At 67.1% G+C, this 6,908-nt stretch overlaps 1 long non-coding RNA gene across 1 annotated transcript; it reads left to right on the forward strand.

The window, feature by feature from the left end:
- The first annotated feature begins 32 nt into the window (after positions 1 to 32).
- On the forward strand, positions 33 to 5,441 carry LOC120605430 (uncharacterized). The gene is made up of 3 exons (XR_005653630.1): positions 33 to 752; positions 4,663 to 4,736; positions 5,097 to 5,441. It is a non-coding gene; the product is annotated as an uncharacterized LOC120605430 (long non-coding RNA).
- The last annotated feature ends 1,467 nt before the right edge of the window (positions 5,442 to 6,908 follow it).

Here is a 6,908-nt window from a genome sequence, read left to right on the forward strand (position 1 = left end):
CACAAATTCAGGCCCCCACAGGGACTGTTTGAGACGCACGCCAGGACACGGCACCTGCAGCTCCCTTCCCAACCAGCCTCTGGTTGGCTGAATCTCCACCGAGGAATATTCCGGTTTGGTCACCGCCGAGTGACCGAGAGTTACAGCCGCTTGCCTTTGAAGGCCACCCGCGGAGCTCTGCCTCGGCCTGACGGGCGGGGGAGGTGCCAGACGCCCTGCCCAGGCACCGGTCGAGATGCAGGCGGGCGGCATCGCCTCTCGCCCCTTCGTGGGAGGCTGTGCTCGTCGGCGTCCGAAACAGCACAGCAGGTCCGCGGCCGCTCCCGGCTGCGCCCGGCAGACACCGTCCCAACTGCAGCGTGGCTCAGGCAGGGGTGCTTCTGTTTTCAGGGGAGCAGGGAAGAGGCAGGACCCATCCTGGCGGCACAGCATCCTGGTCAGGCTTTGCCCCTGGGGCGGCGCCGTCAAGCACAGGCGTGGCACAGGCGTGGCGGCCCCACGGAGTCCGCGTTCGCACCCTCGGCTCGCGTGTGGCACGGCCGCTCTCTGTGCCCGCCCCGGTCACTTCAGATCAGCGCTGGGGACCTCAGGCTGCAGAAAGGGCCCGAGCCTTGGGCCTTCCTGACACAGGCGGCCCTGGCGCCTCGCCCGTCCAGTGTGGTTCACACCCACTGCCTTCCGAAGTGACGCATCCCCGATAAAAGGCGTCTCCTCCCGGCGGCCACGAGTCCCTCTCTACACCAACCAGCCAGGTAGGAGTCGACTGTCTTGCCAGCTCACACGAGGCTCTCCAGCCTGGTCCCCAGACCTGCCGTTCCGTGCCGTCCTGGCACAGGGGCTGGGCCGCCGTGGGGTTGAGGCCAGCAGTGACCAGCCCCCGCGTCCCCACAGCCCTGCAGCGCACGTGGCCAGCCAGCCTTGGCAGCCTCGCCTGGGAGGCTCACGAGCAGGCCACGGCAGACGGGTTCTCTGCTACCCGTCAAAGTGCCCACCTCACCACAGGGTCCCCCTGGAAGAGGGGGTCCCGCAGACACAGCCACGGAGACCCCTACGCCCTGTGTGTTTCCGGCCAGCACTTTGCCCAGGAGCCGCAGGCGGAGGCTTCCCGGGGGCGCCCATTGGTGCCATGCCGGCCTCGCCACTGCGGGAGGGCGGTGGCATCCGCCTGGCCACGTGGTCTGCAGGGGCAGGAGGAACGGGTCGCTCGAGGGACCCTGCGTCTCAGCGGGTGGCGCCTTGTCCTGCTGGGCGTGGCAGGAAGACAGTGGCCCTGAAGGTGCCCACGCGTCTGTCCCTGGAGCCCGTGAGCATCCACCTGCGTGACAAGGAATTAGGCCGCAGAGGACACTCAGGTCCCCATTGAACCTGTCCCGACTGTCCGCACGGCGCCTCGCGGCAGAGGAGGCAGAGGGAGGCCGCAGTGACAGGCGTGACGGGGAGGGCCACGAGCCGAGGCTCTGGCGGTGGCCAGAGCTGTGAGGGCCCGGGCCGGCTCTCCCGGGAGCCCCGCCTCACGCTTCTGACCCGCAGAGCTGGGGTGATGACGTGGCGTCCTGACCAGCTCGGTTTGTGGGAACTTGTCACGGCAGCCACAGGACACAATGCCAAGGGTGGGGACAGGCTAGAGGGGTGGCCCAGAGCAGGCCACAGCTCTGCTCACCCGGGACTGCCTGGCAGAGCCGCTCACTGCCATCGTCCCTGAGCCTGCGGGACTGGACCATGGAGATGCCCGTCTGCGCGGGAGGCCGGGCCCCGCACGGAGACCGGGCCGGCAGACGCCCTCCAGTGACGTGCGCATCACCCACAGGCCCCAGGGTCGGCGGGCGTCACCTGGCTTTGGTCCCCGTCCACCTCTGAGGGGGCCTCTCTGCAGAAGGGGTGCTGAGCCGGGGTCTGGGGGCTCCCGGGCCACGTCCCTCCTGCCCTCAGCCGCGACCCCACCTCCTGTGTCCTGGGGCCCCCGCCCTGACTGGGGGGCTTGCACAGCGTCCCCCCCAGCCAGGTCCCCTCCCGTGGTCCTGCACCCACCCACGTGGCCCAGGGACACCCGTCACTCACGCACAGGAGCCCGGCATTGCCCGGCATCTGTCCTGCTGCTCTGTGTGTAACCTCGACCTTGTCCCCAGAACCCGTGCTATGGGGCAGGCGTTACGCCGAGCGCTTAGTGTGCGCCATTGGTCACAGCGACCCTGTGAGGTGGACAGCATCACCCTGCCCTTCAGATGACAGACGTGAACTTCAATCGACCCAGGTGCCACCGGGCCAGGCAGGGCTGGGATTGAAACCTGGGCTCTTGGCTGCTGGCCAGGTGGCCTTTGCCCGGTTGTTCACAGGGTGTTTCTGGGACTTAGCTTTTTCAGCCTAAAATGGGAAAATGGTTCCCATTCCATCGGTGACACATGTGAAACTACATTTAGAACAAAGTATCAGAGAGACTCGAAATGTCTCGAACGAGGCAGCGGACACGGCCCACGCTTCAGAGGTTCAGGAAGGGAGCGAGCACGGCAGCCCGAGTCAGGGATCTTCCTCAGAAGAGCCTCCCTCCCCCTCGACGGAGCGGGGAACCTCCCTCCCCCTCGACGGAGTGGGGAGCCTCCCTCCCCCTCGACGGAGCGGGGAACCTCCCTCCCCCTCGACAGAGCGGCCGCCGTGGATCTTTCCTTGTCAGTTAAATGCACCGGGCGACAGCAGGTCACGCGGAAGCCGAGGGGTGCTCCCCGCAAGATGCGCACTGCGAGAAACGTGGCGAGGTGCTCAGCTGCCCGGAACAAGACCAGAGGACACAGACGGGCAGAATCGGGCATGAAACACTTAGAAGCGACCCCGAGGTCGAAAGAGGCAGCAGCACTGATAAAAGCTGCTGGGCGCCTCGTCAGAGGCAAACGACCCAGCGACACGCCAGGGCCAGGCTCGTCCCGTGCGTTTTTATTCACCAGACTCCCAAACTTATGAAGCGTTTTTCTTAATTGTCCATCTGGAAAGTCCAGCCGGCCCTGGTTTACTGGGCCCGATCGCCTGAGGGGCAGGGCGGCTGCACCGTCTTAGAGATGAGGGGGGCCCAGGCCCCCCACGTCTGGGCCTGCGCAGCACCACAGGAGGCCCGTCGGCTCTGGGCAGCATTGGGCCCGCACGGCGAGGCCGAGGCCAGGAGTCCGTGGGCCCCGGTCCTTCCTCCCTGCGCCCGCCGCTGCCCCCAGGACCGTGCTCTGTGCGAAGGTCCTCAGGCGGTGGCCCCAAAGCCGCCTGTGCTGGCGATACTAACGAGGAGGCAGGGGCTCCTGGGAGACCCGGGCCCTCCGGAAGCGTCTGGAAGCACGCTCTTTCGTTCCAGGCTCTGCCAGGCCGGGACCTCCGGCCCTCGGGAAGGGGCGCCCACGTCCGAGCGGCTGTCCCGGCTCCGGATCCAGCCCAAGGCGCCCGTGCAGCACCCCGGGAAGACCCCGCCTTCGGAACGCCGTGTGGGGGTCGTGTCGCAGCCTGTTAGGTGCCCGGGGGGCGGTGGGGGCAGCTCTTCTGGTAAATTGTAGTTCGGTTTCCTGCCACTGCCCATTTCAGTCTCTCGAGAATAGACTTGTGCAGGAGCCCAAAGCCGTCGAGTCCGTGGGGTTTGGCATCGTTATGCACACTTCAGCGGGCGGCCAGGCAACCGCCACCGCGCACACCTCAGAACACTTACAGGTGTGTGGGCGCGTGCCACGGACACGCCCGTGCACACCACGCCGTGCGTGGGCTCTGTCCCGTCTCGTCTCTGCTGGGAAGGGCAGCGCTGGTGTCTTAACAAGGCCGACAGGGAGGCGCCCGGTCTGGGAGACACGGTCCCCAAGTGAATCCTGTCACCGGACTCGCCAATGCCCCGAGCCCCAGAATCGTGAAGCAGGCGCGAGCGGGTGGCTGCACACCCAGCGAAGCGGGGAGGAAAGCGGGCGTCTCGTGGGGGACCCCACTGCGAGCACTGCCTGGGCGAGTCCCCACCTCCCCTCCCCACGTCTGTCCTCCACGTGCCACCGAGGGTCCCGCTTTGAACGTCCCTGACGACAGGCAGAGGGATGTCACTGCACGTACGGGGCGGTGGCTCCATGGCCAAAATCAAGACAAATTCCTTATCAAACACATTTGCCAGATCGCATGTCCTCAGTCCCCACCGACGTGTCTGGCTCCGACATCGGTCAAAACGTTTCGCCTTTTCTGGCCGTTTCTGTCAGCGAACGTGGCCCCTCTGTCTCCTCTGCATCCCTGTCTCTCTGCTGCCTTTGAACCTTGACCCGCAGCCTCCAGGACGTAATGCTTCCCTGACGACAGAACTCTGTGCTGACCGGCGGCCTAGCGGCCTAGCGCACGCTGCCACACGCGTGTGTGGCTGAGAGGTGCTCCGTGCCACTGCAGAGGGCGCCTGGCCTCGGCGTTGGAGCGCGGCGTAGAGAAGCAGGCCACACGCGCCATGCCAGCTGGGCGTGGTGTCGTCCCCACACACCCTGACGCCTTCCCCCTCGCGTGGACGGACCGTGAATGGCGGGGAGGGGGGAAAGGTCATGCTCAGGGCCCTTCGGCATGGCCGAGCGCGGCCGAGGGGGACCATGTGGCAGCTGGGGTGCCCAGGGCCCCCGCTCCGCACACCCCCGCGGCTGCATGGGGCCTTACCCCGTGCTCTCGGCTTGCTTGCAGACGACCACTCCAGGGTCCTGCTGAGACCAGAGGGCAGCCACAGCAGCTCCGACTACATCAACGCTAGCCCCATCGTAAGTGCCCCAACGCCCACCACCTTCCCAGGGCCCCGGCCGGGCGCATGCGGTCTCCGGGGAGAGCGAGTCCCACCCCAGCCCGGGCGCAGGCTGGTAACTGGTCCCGACCGGGTGCCTAGTCCATCCAGGTAACTGGTCTCAACGGGGTAACTAGTGCCCTCCGGGTAACTAGCCTCACCTGGGTAACTAGTCTCATCCGGGTAACTAGCCTCACCTGGGTAACTAGTCTCATCCGGGTAACTAGCCTCACCCAGGTAACTAGTCCCAACCAGCCTACCAGGCGGGCCACGTCCTGGCTGGGGCCCGCGCTGGCCCTGGTGACGGTACGGGCACTAGCGACCCGGGTTTGCTGGCCAGGACCCGTGACTCAGGATCCTCACTGGCTGCGTCACCCTCTCCGGACCCTGCTTGTGCCTGGGAACAGACAGCCCAGACCGCAGCTGCCTGGGACGGTGGCGGGCGCGCTGCGGCCTGCTCCCCTGGCAGGCTGGCTCCCGTCCGTCCTTCCAGGCGTGCCGGGAAGGCGGGAGCTCGGGACACAGGCAGTGCAGACGAGGGACGAGCGCGGCCCTCTCAGGGGAAGCGGCACGGCCCGCAGACCCCTCGGCGTCAGGCCCCGTGACCAGCCGCGGTCCCAGCTCCTGGTGAGTCCATCACCGCCCAGGCCACCATGGCCTCGCCCGCCACCTCCATCCCGTGCAACCCTCGGGGACGCCGCAGCCGGTGAGCGTGACAGTGGCGGGAAGGAGGGGGCAGGGAACGGCCCAGGACAGGACGCGGTCAGTGCGAGGCCGGCAGAGGGGCGGGCGGGCTCGCGGCACGGTGGTGAGGGGCGGGCCTTGTTGGTGTCGAGGGAGGGCGTCCAGACGCCTCGTAAACGCACAGGCTTGTGCCGGCCAAGGACGCGCAGGCAGGAGGCTGCCAGCTCCGCCACCAAGGCCACAGCAGGCTGGCGGGGGGCACGCTGGTGAGCGGGCGGCGGGTCACTTCGGTTCATGAGACACAGCGCATGGCAGACCGGCAGTGCCGGGCCCTCCTTCGGCCTTGTGGAACGTGGACACGCACGCCGGGCGCAGGCCGTGGCGCTGTGGGGGTCCTGTTGTCACGGCCGCAATGTGCCAGGCCGGCCCCCTCACGACGCTGCACAGCACACGCGGTGCGTGCGCCACGCGGCCAACCTGCCCGCAGTTCGTGGGCTCACAGCGAGGAGCTGCCCGGCGCACCCCGTCTGCACCGCCCCGACCTCCGCCTCAGTGCTCACTCTTAAGGGGCGCTGACCCCTGTCCGGCCGGGACGAACCTCAGACTGGCGCTGTCTGGGCTCCGAGGGTCCCCGGAGCCCTCGGCTCCGCCCACAGGAAACGCGATGTGCTGTGTTCTGTCAATTCTGGTCCCAAAAATCGAGCCAAAGCCACAGTGGTTTGCCAGGCTCTCGCTCCTTTGATGGCTGGAGTGTCACTTCAGGCGAGGCCTGGACAGGTCCCCAAGTGGGCCACAGAACCCCGGGAAGTTCCTGCTGTTGGGGTCCTTTCCCTGGAACGAACCACGTGACCGGGCCAGGGTGACAAGGCAGTTGCCTGCAGGTCCTAACAGCAGGGACTCAGCATGTGGCCCACGGCCCCGCGTGTGGGTCCAGCTCCCAGATGTCTGGGCTCGTGCAGCCAGAGCCCGGTCCGCCGTGGATGGGTGCTCGGAGCAGCAGCGTGCCATCCTGAGACGCCATCGGCAGCCCTCACGCTCACGGGCCCCGGAGGGTTTGCGGTGGGTGCACGTGAGCCCACACGTCTGGGCGCACCCCACTGTCCCCTCTGCTGGTGGGGGCTCAGGACGCCTCTGGGCCCCAGCCAGGCTCTCGGGCCAGAAGGCGACCCAGGGGAGAGAAGTAACGTTGCGGTGACGTCTGCTTCTCTCCTTTATTCGATGCCACGATTCCGTTTTTAAATTTGAGTTGAACCAGAAGGAGCCACGGCACATCTTCCTTCTGAAGGACCGGGTCACGCGATGACGGTGCGCTTTCCAGCCACAGTGGAGCGACGAGGCGCAGTCACAGCCGGGAGCCCCTGGCCGAGCAGAAGCAGCTGCGATGTCACATCCGCGCTCGGTCCCCCGTGACCTTCCGGGGACTCACCCAGCGGTAGAACCTGCAGTCTCTGCTTTTAAGTCGGAGGTC

Source organism: Pteropus medius, unplaced genomic scaffold (genome assembly GCF_902729225.1).
Source record: "Pteropus medius unplaced genomic scaffold, Ma_sr-lr_union100, whole genome shotgun sequence".
In the NCBI taxonomy this organism is placed as follows: Eukaryota; Metazoa; Chordata; class Mammalia; order Chiroptera; family Pteropodidae; genus Pteropus; species Pteropus medius.